At 37.0% G+C, this 17819-nt stretch overlaps 1 long non-coding RNA gene across 1 annotated transcript in view; it reads left to right on the top strand.

Annotated features, from left to right (window-relative positions):
- Positions 1-17243, top strand: part of LOC122425631 — a 155989-nt gene extending 138746 nt beyond the window's left edge. Inside the window, exon 2 of the long non-coding RNA XR_006264934.1 lies at positions 17136-17243. This is a non-coding gene — a long non-coding RNA (uncharacterized LOC122425631). The remainder of the gene's footprint in view (positions 1-17135) is intronic.
- Positions 17244-17819: the final 576 nt, after the last annotated feature.

Raw genomic sequence — 17819 nt, 5'->3', positions numbered from 1 at the left:
CTGAAACCAGTCATTACCAATGTGGCATTTTTCCAGGAATTCATCATTCTAATCATCCCTTCCTTATCTGTTAATATTCTTTTTAGATATGTTATTATTAAAAGAACTAACCCCAGTAGCTCAGAAGTAATGTTAACACTTTAGCATCTCAATCTATTCCCAGTATGAGTGGAAATACATTACTATTTAAACAAATTTTTTACCCTCCTGCTCCATGATTATATCCTATCCTGTTTCTGCTTGCTGTTCATTTCCATTTTTGCTGTTATTTCTCTTATTCTCCCACTTTCTCTCCTTGCTTATAAACAAGCACTGTTGCCATCTGTCCTGCCAACTTAACTGGGTTTCCGTAAAGGCAGAAATAAGCATCTGCATCTATTAGTGTTTTGTAAACTGTAAAGATGTGCTCACCCCTTAGTGTATCATTTTGCAGCAGCTCTTCTTTTTTCTTTCCCCATGAATACCACTGACTTTTCTCAAGATTCATTCTCAATGCTTTATGTTTTGCCCTATAAAATATCACATTAATTTTATGTGACTGAATCTCAATTGTCTTTCTAATTGTGACATGGTTGGCAACTGTCTACTCACAATTCTTACTTGAATTTTTTTACTAACTTCTCATTCTCATACGGGATTTCCCAAGTGGAGTTAGTGGTAAAGAACCCAATTGCCAATGCATTGGATGTAAGAGAGCAGGTTGGATCCCTGGGGTGGGGAAGATCCCTTGGAGGAGGACATGGGCAACCCACTCCAGTATTCTTGTCTGGAGAGTCCCGTGAACAAAGGAATATGGTGGGCTACAGTTCATGGGGTCGCAGAGTCAGACACAACTGAGTGACTTTCATTTTCACTTTCATTCCCATAAGTTCCAAAAGCAAGCTGCGCCTATTGCTCCAAAACTGGTATATTGGGCTCCATTGTCTAAGTTATCGACATAAGATTTTCCTCCTTTTTTCTTATGTCCTTTGTTCCTACCTTCAAACACTCAGATTTATTGATTCTTCTTTCCTTCTCTCTTTTGTGCTTTCTTCCTTTTGCTGTTTTTTGAGTTTGGGTGTGTCATTTCTGTTGATTTCTCCTTTTACCATTTATTTTAAGGATTTATTGAATGTGTGCAATTGTTTTGCTTTTGTGTCAATCAGAATCAGTCAGGAAATCACCATTGATGTCAGTTAGTTACACGTGGAAATTTTAAATAAGATAACTGGTTTGGGAGAGTTAAAAAGACAACACAAAATGTTGCAATCCAGGAATTGCAACAGCAGAATGCTGCCATCACTGTGTAGACTGGAAGTAAAAGGGGAGAAGAGTTCAGTCCTGTTTTATTCATATTATAACTGAAAGTCCTGAGTTTAATTTTAGGCACCACATTATAAAAAGGATATTAAACGTTAAGAAGATGGCTATTATGAGAGTGAGATGGCTGGAAAATGTCAAGTGAATAATTTTTGAGAAGACTATATCAGTTTGCCTAAAGAATAGCTGTACTGATGGCATTGAGAAGGATACAATGATCATTGTTCCAAATATTAATGGAAATGTATATTGTCCTGGGAGAAGTAAGAAGTTTATGACATTGATTTTGGTCAGTGTGAAGCCTGATATTGGAATAAGTAATGCTGCCCCAAAATACACTTTGCCTTGAAAATAATGAATACACTATCACAAGCTTGATGTTGGAGTACTCAGACAGAGATTGAGAAAAATAATGTTAGCATTGTAAAGGGGTAAAAGTGATTAACTTATTAAGTTCTTGCCGAATTTTAAAGTTTAACATTGCTGGAGAAGAATATCAAATAAGTACAAATTGATTTGTTTAGATTTTCAAATGCTGCAGAAAATTAAAAGTCAAGATGATCCCCCCTTTTTTTTGGATGAAGGATAATTTCATCGACTTCCAAATGCATTTATTTATGCAATTATCTGTACAAAATAAAGTTGGCAAATAGAGCTGTTGGTATTGATTACTAAAATAATGAGAAAAATCATTATAGGGAAGGAATATAAAAAGGAATGAATTTTTGCAAACTCTAGAAGTAGCCAAGTATGCTTACAAGCAGTAAAGACAGAATATTATACTAAATAGAGAAACAAAGATTTCACTGTAAAATGGGATGATTAGGTGACAGAAATGATGCAAAGAAGAGTGTGGATAGAGACCTAAGCTTGCCAACCAAGAGAGAGTCAAGGAAGAAGGATGTGGCTCTATTAGCAAGATGGATCTTCAATTTTCCCACCATAAACATAGCAAAGAAGTGAAAATTCTCCTTCCCATTTGCCATAAAATAATATCCATTTGGCTTCATTTCTGAGAGCTCCTTGGCCTTTCAGCTTCATTTCACATCTTATCCAAGCCACTTATAATCTTCAAGGATAAAGCACAAGGAACTTCATAAAAAGGCAGGTAGGAGGCAATTTGGGGAGGACCAGATACGCACTTTGTAGACATTTGAGGAAAGGATGGAAATAATAATACATACACAAACACACACACACAAGCACACACACAAACTGTTTATATTAGGAAGAAGAAGGTAAAATTGACTTCAGTCTTCAGTAAATAGAGTTCTTATTTCTGAGGATGGCAAAGGTAGATATGATTTTGAGTTTGCAGAGAGCATGGCTGCTGGGAATAAGGATTATGAGAAGTTCATGTAGTTGAGTAAGAGGATTACTGAGCATCACTCAGGAAATGATTGAAGACAGAACATGTAACATTGTAACAGGTCAAAATTTCATGGCTTGCTATCTTCCCCTATTAAAAATTTTCATGTGTACATAAGGAATAAAGAATGAAAATAAAACTGATAATTAAAAAGCAATCAAGCTTTTTACTAATAGGAAAATTATTTCTTCACAGATTTATTTTAGGGAAAAGTTGAGAATAAGGGAGTTTTGAGACGTCTGGATACAGAAGGAACAGAGAATGAAAGATACAAAATATAGAGATGAAAGAACAGTTCACATTAAATAGATTATCTCCTCTATCACACAATTACATATTAACACATGCATTTTAAAAAATCAGAGTACAAGAACATATTCTAAGACACATGAAAATATTCTGGTCACTTCAACTTTGCCCCCTTTCAATTCAGTGGATTTATAATAACAATTTAACAGTACACTTGTGGATTTTTTGAATCATTCTGATAGAATGTTGCAAGTTTTATAGGAAGTTGGTGATAACACCTCTCAACCTGTGTAAACAAAACTTATCTTGATAACTTAGTTTACACAGACTTTTTCAGCCCCAAGAACATTTCCAATGCATTTAGAAATATCTGTTAGACTCATTTAGATTAATTAAGTTTCCTTTTAAAATATAATTGTACAGTAGTACATTTTGATGCCTTTTCTGTATGCTCAGGAAAAGAACTAAGCTTCTACTATCAAAAATATAGGCATTAAAATGTTAATAGTTGTTATATTTATGCTTGAATTTGAAATTTTTTGAAGAAATCTTCATTGTGCAGTCTATATTTTCCAAATTATTCTTTGAGCATACATACTTTTTAGAAATATGTTAAAACTTAAATGTGTGTATATAACATATTCTCTCTATATGTACATGTGTTTGTGTGTATATGTAACCAGTGATTTGAGTGATAAAAAAAGATTCTGTATTGCAGATTAGTGAGCAAAACATGACAAAAATGAAAGGGGTTCTCAAAGTTTTAATCTGATGCTGAAGCTGAAGCTCCTATACTTTGGCCACCTGATGCAAAGATTTGACTCATTGGAAAAGACCCTGATGCTGGGAAAGATTGAAGGCAGGAGGAGAAGGGGATGACAGAGGATGAGATAACTGGGCGGCATCACCAACTTGATGGACATGAGTTTGAGCAAGCTCTGGGAGTTGGTGATGGACAGGGAAGCCTGGTGTGCTGCAGTCAATGGGGTCACAAAGAGGTGGACACCACTGAGCAACTGAACTGAACTGAACTGATGTGGTCCTATCTGGATGCATATAAACTGTAGTCAGAACTGGGATAATGAAGAGAATAATGTGTGATGTTCAACAACTATTTAAGTAAGTGTGAGGGAACCAGAAGAAATGAAGATTTTGATTCTGGGAGTGGCACACCTATTCAAAATTTTGGAGGGCAAGAAGTGGACTATAATAATGTTGATAAAATTGAGGGTATCCTGCTCAGTAGCAGGCACAGACTTTAGAAAAACAATCTTTCAAAAGCTGAGGAAAAAGTAGATAGATTATCTAGTTAACAAAGGCAAGATAATTAGAAGAAAAAATTAAGTTTTATAGGAAAAAATGAAGAGAATCACATTTGAAAGGTAAATTTGCTTTTCTCTTACATTTCTGAGCCTGTAAATAAAATAATTTTAGAACTTCTGAAAACTGGTACATCCTTTCTGTCCATCTAGAATATTTGATTCTGGACAGTTAGAGTAGCAAAACAATTTAGAGTAGCAGAAATGGTAAAGGAATTTTTATGTTTAAGTGATACCTGCTAATACTCCAAACGTGTGTGATTATATAGAATCATGATCGTGCTCCAAAAGTAGGAAGTTAAATGTCATTAATGGACTGTTTTCTAAAAGAGCAAACTGAAGTAGGAGGAAACCCTTTCAAAACTCATTAAAAGAACAGCATAATTATAGTAAATTCAGTTTTGAATATAAAGGTCAATCCCCCAAATCCAAAAGTTCCTTGTTGGAATTTGTCTTGAAAATATTAGACAATCTGTTGTGAAACAATATGGCTGCCTGTATGAAGAACTATGTTCATGCCAAACCAGCTAGTAAGCAGATCATTAACAAACTAAACAGAGAGGCAAAGCGATGGATCCCCTAAGGCGATGAGGCTCAGAAATTCTCTTGTATTGAACCCATCAGATAGTCCCATACAAAGACACCATCTGTCCAGTGAATTTAAATGCATTTTGGGTTTCAAATGATATAGGAAACAACAATCCAAATTCATGTGAAAGTAAAAGTACTCCTTCTTTTACTAATTCTAAAACGAAAACATATTTTCCTTAGGGCAATTGGTTGTAATGTATGTAGACTAGCCTGAAATGAATAGCATGCTAGAATATGTGAATGTAAGGGAGACTTCTGAATAAAGAATTAATCATATCCTACCTCTCCATTCTAACTGCCCAATCCAGTTAGACCACAGTGCAGAAGATTGAGTTAATCATAGTCCTCTGTTTTTGTAACAATATCATAAGCACCCAGATGGACCTTCTCTTAACTATTAATTTGATTTTATTTACAAATAATTCTCCCATCTATTTCTCATCCTACCATGAACCATTTAGGTAGATTCATTTGTTCATGTAAAATGCACTTAGTAATAATTGTTTTATTAACATACCTTAAGGTAATTTTTACTGTATCTCAGTTTTTTTCTTATTTTCATTGAGATATATTTTTAAAGGTCAGTTCATGAGACTAAACTATATCTGGTCAGTTCCTTTTAACTTAATGATACAGTGTGATGTTTTCCTCTACATTTTTCCCAGTGTCTTTCCGAATGATAGGTACCTAGATTCCTGCCATATACTTAATATGTACCACAAACATTATTGCAAGGAATATTTAATGTGTGCAGCAGTTAATAGATTTATGTAAGTGATATATAAAAATATATATGTATATATAATGGAATTTCTTGTTCATAAGATAATGTTTAATATTTAATTTTTAGTTTGACTTTTATCATATTGCTTGCTAAAATGGCTGCACCTGTTTATATTCCTGATAGGTACACGAATGTTTGTATGTACCAAAATTCCCACAAAAAATTTTATCGGTTTTCTAAGTTTTTGCAAATAAGTATAAAAACTGTAAAGTGTGTGCTTAATCTCTCTCTCTTTTCTATCAATTCACTCTTATTCTGATTACTGATAAATATGATTGTCCCTTAACCTTATGGCTTTGCTTTTTAGTGAATTACCTAATTGCCAAATTGTACATTGAGATTATGATAGTTTTGGTAATATGAGAAATGTTGGGCTGGAAGAAGAACAAGCTGGAATCAAGATTGCCAGGAGAAATATCAGTAACCTCAGATATGCAGACAACACCACCCTTAAGGCAGAAAGAGAAGAGGAACTAAAAAGCCTCTTGATGAAAGTGAAAGAGGAGAGTGAAAAAGTTGGCTTAAAGCTCAACATTCAGAAAACTAAGATCATGGCATCCGGTCACATCACTTCATGGGAAATAGATGGGGAAACAGTGGAAACAGTGTCAGACTTTATTTTTTTGGCTCCAAAATCACTGCAGATGGTGATTGCAGCCTTGAAATTAAAAGACACATTCTCCTTGGAAGGAAAGCTATGACCAAGCTAGACAGCATATTAAAAACAAGAGACATTACTTTGCCAACAGAGGTCCGTCTGGTCAAGGCTATGGTTTTTCCAGTGGTCATGTATGGATGTGAGAATTGGACAGTGAAGAAAGCTGAGCGCCACAAAATTGATGCTTTTGAACTGTGGTGTTGGAGAAGACTCTTGAGAGTCCCTTGGACTTTAAGAAGATCCAACCAGTCCATCCTAAAGGAGATTAGTCCTGGGTGTTCATTGGAAGGACTGATGCTGAAGCTGAAACTCCAATACTTTGGTTACCTCATGCGAAGAGTTGAATCACTGGAAAAGACCCTGATGCTGGGAGGGATTGGAGGCAGGAGGAGAAGGGGACGACAGAGGATGAGATGGCTGGTTGGCATCACCGACTCGATGGACATGGGTCGCAAAGAGTCAGACACAAATGAGCGACTGAACTGAACTGAACTGAAATGGTAATGTGAAGCTTTAATGATAATTCTAAGGGAAGACTGAATGTATGTGAATATCAAAGAAAGCATCATTATTTTATTTTTTTTCCATTTATTTTTATTAGTTGGAGGCTAATTACTTTACAGTATTGTAGTGGTTTTTGCCATACATTGATATGAATCAGCCATGGATTTACATGTGTTCCCCATCCCAATCCCCCCTCCCACCTCCCTCCCCACCCCATCCCTCTTGGTCTTCCCAGTGTACCAGCCCCAAGCACTTGTCTCATGCATCCAACCTGGGCTGGTGATCTGTTTCACCCTTGATAATATACATGTTTCGATGCTGTTCTCTCAAAAAATCCCACCCTCGCCTTCTCCCACAGAGTCCAAAAGTCTGTTCTGTACATCTGTGTCTCTTTTTCTGTTTTGCATGTAGGGTTATCGTTACCATCTTTTTAAATTCCCATGTATATGCGTTAGTATACTGTATTGGTCTTTATCTTTCTGGCTTACTTCACTCTGTATAATGGGCTCCAGTTTCATCCATCTCATTAGAACTGATTCAAATGAATTCTTTTTAATGGCTGAGTAATATTCCATAGTGTATATGTACCACAGCTTCCTTATCCATTTGTCTGCTGATAGGCATCTAGAAGTCTACAAGCAATAAATGCTGGAGAGGGTGTGGTAAGCACCTCTTTACACTGTTGGTGGGAATGCAAACTAGTACAGCCGCTATGGAGAACAGTGTGGAGATTCCTTAAAAAACTGGAAGTAGAACTGCCATATGACCCAGCAATCCCACTTCTGGTCATACACACCGAGGAAACCAGACCTGAAAGAGACACGTGCACCCCAATGTTCATCGCAGCACTGTTTATAATAGCCAGGACATGGAAGCAACCTAGAAAGCATCATTATTTTAAATGATGCAGAACTGAAGAGAATGAATTGCCTCATAGTTAAAAGAGTCACACTGTCTGAGTCAGGATCCCTATTCTCTGTGCCTTACGAGTTGTATTATCTTTGCACATTGCGGCAGTGTTTTCTCTTTTAAAGAGTAGGCATAATATTGATATTAGTACCCACTTCGTAGAGTTCTTAAGAGACTAAGTTAAATCATATACAGAACAGACTAAAAGCTCAATCCTGGGGAGAACTGAATAAATGAATGTTTTAGGAACAATTTACCCTCACATTTTCACTAATAATTTTAGATTTTTCTCATTTTCTAAAGACAGTTTTACCTACTAGGTAATGTTATTAATTAAGCAAATATTAATGAAGGGACATAAATTGCTTTCAACATGCCTCAGATATTCATATCAGCCTCCTTTGGACATTTTGTTATGTAGTAAATTTTCTGTCTTTATTTCATAGCTCACATAAACAGAGCTGGAACTGAGAAGCCTGAAATCTGTTCTCTGAGCATCTTCTATATCTTTGTGAGATGTTCTGATTAGATACATTTATTGAAAAGGTTACCAGGACAACAGATGCTATCTGAAAATGTTGTCTTAAAAGTTAACTAAATAATGCACTCCAGAAAGGCAATCCATTCACCAGCCATTTGTAAATTCTTGCATCTCGTTCTCCTCCACCCTTGCTTAATTTATCTTCAGGCATTTTTTAATCTGTAAGCAAAATATCAGTTGCAAAGGTTAATATCTCTCTTGTTCCTAATTAGATGAAATATGCCACCTCTAGCTATGACTTTAGTTCAGATATTTCATGTCTTATGGTGCTCATAAATTAAATGCGTTCAGGGAAAACTATATAGAATTATGGACTGCCCTACAAAAATCTGTTTACATAATTTTATGAGCAGCTGTTGAAATTCTTTAAGAAAAAAGGTATGCTTTTCAAAAGGATAAAGGTTTTCTTTTTTTCCTCAACTTCAGTAGGAAAAAAAAAAAATAAATGAGAAAACTTTGTCAAAGAAGCATATTTTTAGGCCAACAGCTTAAACCAAAGTGAAATCAAACCTGTCGTCTCAAACCTGTTGACTTCCCTGAGGCTCAGACGGTAAAGCGTCTGCCTGCAATGCAGGAGACCTGGGTTTGATCCCTGGGTTGGATCCTCTGGAGAAGGAAATGGCAACTCACTCCAGTACTCTTGCTTGGAAAATCCCATGGATGGAGGAGCGTGGTGGGCTACAGTCCATGGAGTCAGAAAGAATAGGACATGACTGAGCGACTTCACGTTTACTTTCATTTTAGAGTTTTTGTTTCAATAGCGGTATAATTTGTTAAACATTGGACATAGTCACTTTTAATTAACTATGTGTTAATTATTATTCTGAAAATTGAAATATTTCATTCTTATAAAACTAAGAAGGAAACTAGAAATAGACTTTATGAAAGTATGAAAATTAAGGTCCTGAGACTGGCCAAAATCCATGGTTTAATTGACCAGGAATGTCTTCACCACACCACAGCTGTTCAGTTCTCTCCGACTCTTTGGATAAACTAATTTTGCCTCTTTTTGAGATTTTTAGTATATATCACATGGCCAAAGATTTTTGAGTTTACAACTTTCTAGTAATCATTGAAACCATCTTATAATGTCTTCTAGTACCCAGGCATAGGATTTAGTGTTAATCAGAAAGAATAAGGTAGGCCTGATGTTCTCCTCATATTTACAAAAATATGTGTGACTCTGGCCCCCCAGGCTCTCTGTCCATGGGATTCTCCAGGCAAGAACACTTGAGTGGTTTGCCATGCCCTCCTCCCGGAGATCTTCCCAACCCAGAGATCAAACCCCCGTCTCTTAGGTCTCCTGAACTGGTAGGCAGATACTTCACCACTTGTGCCACTGTTGCTGGCAAAAATTTTGGCCTTCTCTGCCCATCAAGGCCAAATTAAGAAAATGTAGAGAATTTGAAAGAAACAGAAAGGTGGCTTTAGTTCTCAGCCAGTGGAGAGCGAAAGACAATAAGCTCATGCCTCAAGAACTGTGCATTGCCTCCATGAGTTTAGGGGCTTATTTAAGGCAAGGGCTCGCAGTCAGGAGTCAGTGATGAGGAATAAAGGTGACAGGATCTTGATTTCTTCCTCTTGCGTTATTTCAGACAGTCATGGACTGGCGTCAGTAACCCAGTAAATCAATCTGGCAGTTTGATGGCTCTGCAGCCCTCTTTCTGATATGTAATTACAAGGGGAAGGGTGTTGTAAGGGTAAACACCAGATACAGGGTGTATTCAGCAGAGAGTCAAAGGAAAAATATGAACTGTAGCTCCTTCAGATTTAGGGGGCAGAAAAGCAAACTTAGTTACAAGCATGCAGAGTTAGAAACAGTTAAGGTTAAAAAAAAAAAGGAATATTCAGGCCTGCTCACTGTTCACTTGTCTTCTTTGTTCTCAGGAAAGGGAAAGAGAAAAACGTATTCGTCTTTTTCTTTTTTTTTTTTCCTTTTCACTGCAATAGCACCTGGGAAACCCTTTTGAATCATGATGTCCCACTTATGAGCTTTGAGAACTCAGTTACCTAAACTTGCTCCTAAACTTTCTCATCTGTAAATGAGAGAAATATGGCATAGGTAAAACACAAACAACAGTGCCTAGACCAAAGAAATTACATGTACATATTTGTTCAATGAATATATGCTCTGATATGCATTTTCACATAATAACTTGATGAGATTATTTGAAAATTCTTTCTTAGATAAATATTCATTTTCTTTAATTCCAAAGTGTAGGAATCTGAACTTTGAGGTTTAGAAAATTGCCTAAACTCATGGAAAACTAGGATTCAAACAGGTTATTTTGATTCTAAGCCCAATACATTTGGTTATCTTTGGTGTTGTTGTGTTGTTAAATCTCGAAAAAATAGGCCCTGAGGTCTGATTTTTTCTTTTTTTTTTTTAACATAAGGATGAACATCCATGTTTTTCTCCAGTGATACTCAAACAAAGGCTGCTAAACTTGGTCCCTGGAGAAGGAAATGGCAACCCCCTCCAGTGTTCTTGCCTGGAGAATTCCATGGACAGAGGAGCCTGGCAGGCTACAGTCCATGGGGTTGCAAGAGTCGGACATGACTTAGAGACTAGACCACCAAACTCGGTGGCCAAGTTACCCCCAAATAAATGGGGCCTGGGGGAGACACAATAGGGCAGGGAATAGGTGTGCATGTGCATATAAAAGTGAATATTTTGACCTTACTCCTGCAGTCTCTTCAGACCGCTTGGATAATACCTGCTTCACATGATTGTTACATTAGAAACATATATCCCAGTTCTAATTTCTAGCGCATACTGATTTTGTCAGCTTTTCTCACAAAAATGTTTAGTAATCCTGAAGCTAAAGCTCAGCCTCTGTGCACCAGTGCTAAATCTGATCTCACAGACAAGAGTTTTGGGTGGAATGGAGGAGAATAACTATATTGCTTTGCCAGGCAAAAGGGGGACACATCCTCCTGCCCCAAAAAACTGCTCCAACCTGGAAGGATTTGATGAGGAGTTTTATAGCACTGATTCAAGGGTGGTGTTGCTGATAAGATTATGGTGTGTGTGTGCCTGCACTCCTTTGTTCTGGTCTCAGGTAATCTTGATGAATTTCTTTGGTTACTTTAATGTAACCTCAGGTAGTTTTCCTCTGGTATGAAGAATGCTGACATCAGCTTCAGTTCAGTTCAGTCGCTCAGTCATGTCCAATTTTTTGTGATCCCCATGGACTGCAGCACACCAGACTTCCCTGTCCATCACCAACTCCCAGAGCTTGCTCAAACTCATTCCCATAATCGGTGGTGCCATCCAACCATCTCATGCTCTGCTGTCCCCTTCCCCTCCTGCCTTCAATCCTTCCCCTCCTGCCTTCAATCCTTCCCCTCCTGCCTTCAATCCTTCCCAGCATCAGGGTCTTTTCTAATGAGTCAGTCCTTCACATCAGGTGGCCAAAGTATTGGAGCTTCAGCTTCAGCATCAGTCCTTCCAATGAATATTCAGGACCAATTTCCTTTAGGATAAACTGGTTTGATCTCCTTGCAGTCCAAGGGACTCTGAAGAGTCTTCAGCACCACAGTCAAAAGCATCAATTCTTCAGTGCTCAGCTTTCTTAAAGAGTTTAAAGTCATTGTTACAAGTATCCCCTTAGATAATACCAGGATCCTGCCCCAAGGCTGCACTATGGTTTCTTGTCTTTGCATTGCTTCCCTTCTTAGACTAACAGCCATTCAAATCTGCCCTTTGGAACTCAGGGAAGGTCTTGGAGTCTGGAGTCTGTTTCCTATAAGAAACAGGAGACAGAAAGGCTTCAGGGCCCAGAAGCCCCACAGAGTCCTGCTTGTTTGCAGTCCCTATGTTAAAATCACGTCAGTGACAATTTCACAATGGCTTTTGTAGCATTTAAAATGCTAGGAGTTCATGTGTCTGTAAAAGGAATTTCTGAAAAATATTGTGTGAGCATAACATAGAGAAATAATTGTCTTTCGGTGCCTGAGGCATGCTCTCACCAATCCAATTTTAAACTAGAAACAAAACACAGAGCAGAGAGGTAATAACAGCCATGTTTTAGAAGATGAGGCAGAACTGTTAGATGATTTGAGGAATGTCTATAGATTGAGGGTTGTTGTTTTTTTTTCCCAAGCTAGGCCCAAGGGAGGACAACCATGAAAATAAAAAAATGAACTGAATATGAGTTAATATCATTTCAACAGGCTGAAACCTGACACTAAAATAAAATGTGTAGCAGTAAAAAACACAAAAAGTAAATAATATGAATGGCTTTCTAAATGGAGGTATAAAAGAAGCATCACTATACACATGGCATATATCTGATTTCTTATAGTATAAGGAATGCTCTTGTATCAGATAAATTCCCAGAAAGCAGAATCCAGGAGAAATATCAGCATAAATTCAATCTAATCTCCTATTTTTTGTAGATGAGAACACAAACAGAGAATTTGCAAAAATATATGCCTGCTATATAGGGAGCTTTACCTTATTCAAGGGGGTGTGGTGGAACATGAGATCTGGTTTTTGGTGGTAAGGAGATACTCATGTTTAGATGATAAGCTCACCACCTTTATGTATGTAAAGGAACCCTTTTCCCCTATCAAGGACTTCCTCAAGGCAATCTGTAACTTTTCAATTGTTGCAGAAACCAGTAATCAAGAAACCAAGCACCACAGGCTGAGAGCTGGATAACTCAGGTTTACTATGTTGCTGGGCCCAGAGGAGTTAACACTCCAAGCTCTGAGCCTGGAACAAAGGGTTCCAGGCTTTTTATAGACAGACTATAGTGGGTAACACTGGCTGTTAATAGGATGGTTTAAACTAAGGGGTTTCGTGTGCGGGGACAGCAGTCAAGACGGGGAGGATGATGCTTGACCCTTACGCGGACAGGCATGATTAAGCAGGTTTGCAGAGGCTGGGCGATTGCACAGCGCAGGTCAAGGGTAAGTGAGATAAGCTCCAGTTCCTAGGATTGTAAGTCCCCACTTTCTGAGGCTACATGACTATGTGATCCAGACTTTGCAAGGAGCAAGCTGAGTTACAGAGGCAGAACAAACAGGAGCTTATATAAAAATTTAACTTTTCCTCTTTACAATCACAGAGCTAGGATTGTGATGCTAGAAAAGACTCTTGAGAATCCCTCCAGTAGCAGGGAGATCAAACCATTCAATCCTAAAGGAAATCAACCCTGAATATTCATTGGTAGGACTGATGCTGAAGCTCCAATACCTTGGCCACCTGATGCAAAGCACCAACTCATTGGAAAAGACCCTGTTGCTGGGAAAGATTGAAGGCAAAAGCAGAAGGGGGCATCAGAGGATAAGATGGTTAGATATCATCACCAACTCATTGGACATGAATTTGAGCAAACTCCTGAAGATAGTGAGACAGAGGAGTCTGGCATGGTACAGTCCATGGGGTCACAAAGAGCTGGACCAGCTGAGCAACAGCAAATCAAAAAGCTCTCCTAGGGCAGGACATCTGTGGGAATATCAGTTTCTAAACTTCCTTGCTAAAACTGCTTCCTCCAGATGCACTGGTATCAGAATCCCTTATCCTTACTCATTGTCACTGATGGGTAAATATGGGAGAGAAAGCTGAAGAGTGAGGAGAAATCATGGAAGCCTCTCCAAGAATAAAGGACAGGATCAGCACTCTAACAGAGCTGTGATAAAGTAGGGAGTGAGTGACTTTAGTTTCCTCGTTTACTATACTCCCTATGTACTCCCAAGTGCCAAGCTCACCATCAGGGATGGAATGCAAGGGAAGGGAGTTAATAGTGATCAGGTCCAGAGATTAAATGATCAGATTTTTAAACTGAAAGTACCTATGTCATTCAGAGCCTTGGCATTACAGATGAGGAAACAGTTCCAAAGAAGCATCAGAAACCGTCTGCCCAATACCACCCAGTAAAGAGTTAGACCAGAGTCTCAGTCTCCGTAGTCTCTGGCCCAGTGCATTGACCACTGCTGTGCCCTCTTCCTTCAAAGAAAGCACTGGATCCTCATCACTTTATTCATATTCTTATGGGTGAAGAGGAACATAAAACATGGTGAAAAAAGAAAAAGTCTACAATAAGAGGAGACATAGGGTGGAGTTCTGGCTTTTCAAGCCCTCAATGTGCTTTCTCTAGTATCCTGTGCATATTTCTACTTTACTACTTAGCACATGCATAGAAATCATTTCCTTGTCAGTAATTATCACAGTTTTCAAAATACCCACTCATTTTAGTTGAATTGAACTGTGTGATATTAATGAAGGAATTGAAATTTTCTATTTCTGCATCAAATTCTTTTTTTAATAAAGAGAAAGTCATATTTATTTGCCTGTTTAACTGGGTTTGTTGTGAAGAGTAAGCAGTAATGAGGGATGTGATGCACTTTACAACTGGAAATTAACCATCTAAGGAAAATAGAAATGGTATCGGTGGTCATAGTGGAGAAGTAGTCATACTATTGCATTAACAATCACTATCCAATTAACATGTCTAGAATAGGGAAATTCAAAGAAGGGAGGAGAGGAAGTTTGTTCTTAATGAATACAGCATTTGCCAAAATGATAGTTGTTCTATCAGGATCTGAATTAGACTCAACAAAAAATAAGTTAGCTGAAGCGAAATATACTGAAAGATAACATCCCCATGTACATCTGAACTATGCTTGCAAATTTCAATGATGTACAATACAGAGGCTCCAAGGTACTTAATAATAACAATAAAAAAAGATAAGGGTGGGAAAAGATTGCTAATACATTTTGTTGTCATAGTCTTATTCATTGTTTCAATCCAAATTCATTTTTTTCCTGAATGGAGCTTCCATAATATATAATTTTTCTATGAAGCATTAGTGAAACCAACTGAAAGCAAGTAAAATATGCAATCGATTGTTATACTAGAGTTTGTGATAGAATATTTAGAAAAGACCTTGATGCTGGGAAAGACTGAAGCAAAAGAAAAAGGGACGGGCAGAGAATGAGATCGTTAGATAGTATGACCTATTCAATGGACATGAATTTGAGCAAACTCCAGGAGATAGTGGAAGACAGAGGAGCCTGGCATGCTGCAGTCCATGAGCTTGCAAAGAGTTGGACACAACTTAGCAACCAAACAACAATAATCCATTGTGAAAATTCCAGGTTATATCCCTTTTAAATTTATTTTAAGTGTAATAGTGAACATTGAAGTTTCTATTCAGATGCTTTGTTGTTGTTTATTGAGACAGTTCAGTTTTGCAACTAAAGCAAAGCCTTCTGAAAAATTTGAGAGTAAGTCTGTTCAGATTTTAAAGCCATGGTTCAGTAAATAACAGACTTGACTGTTTCCCCCCATTTGTGGCTACAGTTTGCTTTTTTCAAAAATAATCAAGTTGTTTTGGAATTTTATGGCAAACTCAAAGATGAATGCTGGAAAATGGTACCTATAATACATAATATTAAATAAAATGTATATTAACAGTGAATATTTATATAGTAGATTGTATTTCTGAAACGTTTTGAACCATTTATTTGTTGACATATTAGTTAACATTCTCTTTATAATCAACTTTCTCTCTCTACAATATCACTTGATGGATTTTACTTATAGAAGTTTATACTGAGATGTGAGCTTATCCTGTATGATTCATCTAATTCTCCCTTGAATGAGTTTTACCTAATAAAATGGTAACTGTAAGTATGCTGATATATTTGCTCTTAGTTAAGAAATAAATAGGTCTTTTGCTCTCTAAAACTTCAAAACAGTACTCTATTGGCAAATGAAATTTTTAAAAAATATCAATCAATGCAAAACTAAATATTCATAGATACTTGCTCCAATAAGTACTTTCTTCCTATATAAGATGCTTATTAATGCCTACCCAGAGGTGTCTAGATGTATGTGTTGCAGATTAGGCAAAAAATCACATACTTTTATCCCTAGCAAGGCCAGAGTTTATATGTATTTACTGTAATTGGCACCTCACTGTTTGCATCGCTGATATACATGGAGGCTTTTTGCTGTGCTTTATTTTACTTTAGAGACAGGGAAGAGGCAAGAATACTGGTGATTCTGTGGCTGGCCCAGTCAAACAACGTGTGAGTTTTAAAAATGTACACTCTTCACATGGGCTTAAACTTTTCTGTTTAGAAGACCAAGGCTCAGAAGCTGTGAGAGCTGTTTAATTTTGTGAAATATCGGTGAGTGTGGGAAGAAAGATTAGGTGAAGTGCTAAATCCAAGGAGATGTTTTGGAGTCTGATGAAAAAGGATGTTGCTGAGCTGATGAGGAAGGGGTGAATCTATGTGTGGCACAAAAATGTTGTAGCCCTGGAAGTACAAGAGTTTTTTTCATTGAATTCTACAAATCTCAAATCTACAAACCTCAATTCCTTTAATTATCAAAAGGATATAAAGGTAATAGTAGCATTTTGTTTATAGTATTGCTGTAAGTGTTTCAGTGGAGTTTCCTAGGTTAAATGCCTTGAAGACTGTGATACAGTGTATCCACTCAGCAAATATCAGCATTATTTTTCATATAATTATTTTTTATTAAAGTTAGACTTGTGAACATGCTGAGACTTTAGCAAATGTATTTGCAGGAGTCTCTGTTACAAAGAAGTTGACAAAAAAAAAATCTGTTAGAAATTTCAGTGACCTGTGTGGGCCATAGTGAGCTATGGATGAAGATAAGAATAACTAGTAGAGAAGAAATAGTTCTGTGTTTGACTTATTGTTTAGTGAGTGCACATGAAGGTTCTCTGTAGTGTCCAAACAATATCTCTTCATGTTTTTTATTTTCAAATGTGCTGTCCCTGGTTAATTTCATCTGTTCCTATCTCAACATGAGGATAAGTAGCAATGCTTCTATTAGGCACAATGCCGGGAGTCTTTGGAACATGTTTATATTGAAACAATATAAATCTTCTTGCCTCCCAGTTTCCTAATACTATTTGTTTCATTTCAGTTATATAATTTTCCATGATGTTACATCAACCACTGAACCACCAATAGATCCTGGATTCCAGTGGCTCTCAAAGTTCGTCGCTGTGCTTCATTGATAATAAACACATATGTAAGTTTTATTTTGAATATATAGAAAATGTAGACAACAATTTGTTTGAGGGCCGTGTTGTACAGTTTTGATTGGGTTTATTGCTGTTTTAGAGACTGACATTTTTCCACTTCCAGATTCTACTCATGGACTCTATTTAGCGTTCCTCAAGAACCCAGTGATACATATATATTTACTTCTTGTGAATTCCAGTAATATTCTTGAACTATGTTTAAGATACCTGTTTATTGTTCTTTAAATATAATATTTAATTAAGATACTTTCTCTCATTAGAAAGTTATTTTCCTTAACTTATTTTCTGCATAAAATACTTATTCAATAAATGTTCAATGAACTTCAAAATATAGTTTATTTTTCTCCAGTGTTAAGTACTGATATGCAACAATCAAGTAAGAGCATATTCTATTTGTCACTTATTAACTACTGAGATAGATCACCGTCAGATTTCATTTACACCATCAAGAAAGATATCATGTTAGTCTAGTAGGTTTCCTGGGTACTTTTTTCTGGGACCTTCAAGATGTCTATTTTCCCTGAACCAATAGAAAATTAGAAATTTATCCAATTAGTTTAATG

The sequence above is a fragment of the Cervus canadensis genome, chromosome 23 (genome assembly GCF_019320065.1).
Source record: "Cervus canadensis isolate Bull #8, Minnesota chromosome 23, ASM1932006v1, whole genome shotgun sequence".
NCBI classification, from domain to species: Eukaryota; Metazoa; Chordata; class Mammalia; order Artiodactyla; family Cervidae; genus Cervus; species Cervus canadensis.
Note: the sequence above shows the minus strand (reverse complement) of the source record. Positions and strands in the feature narration are given on the sequence as shown.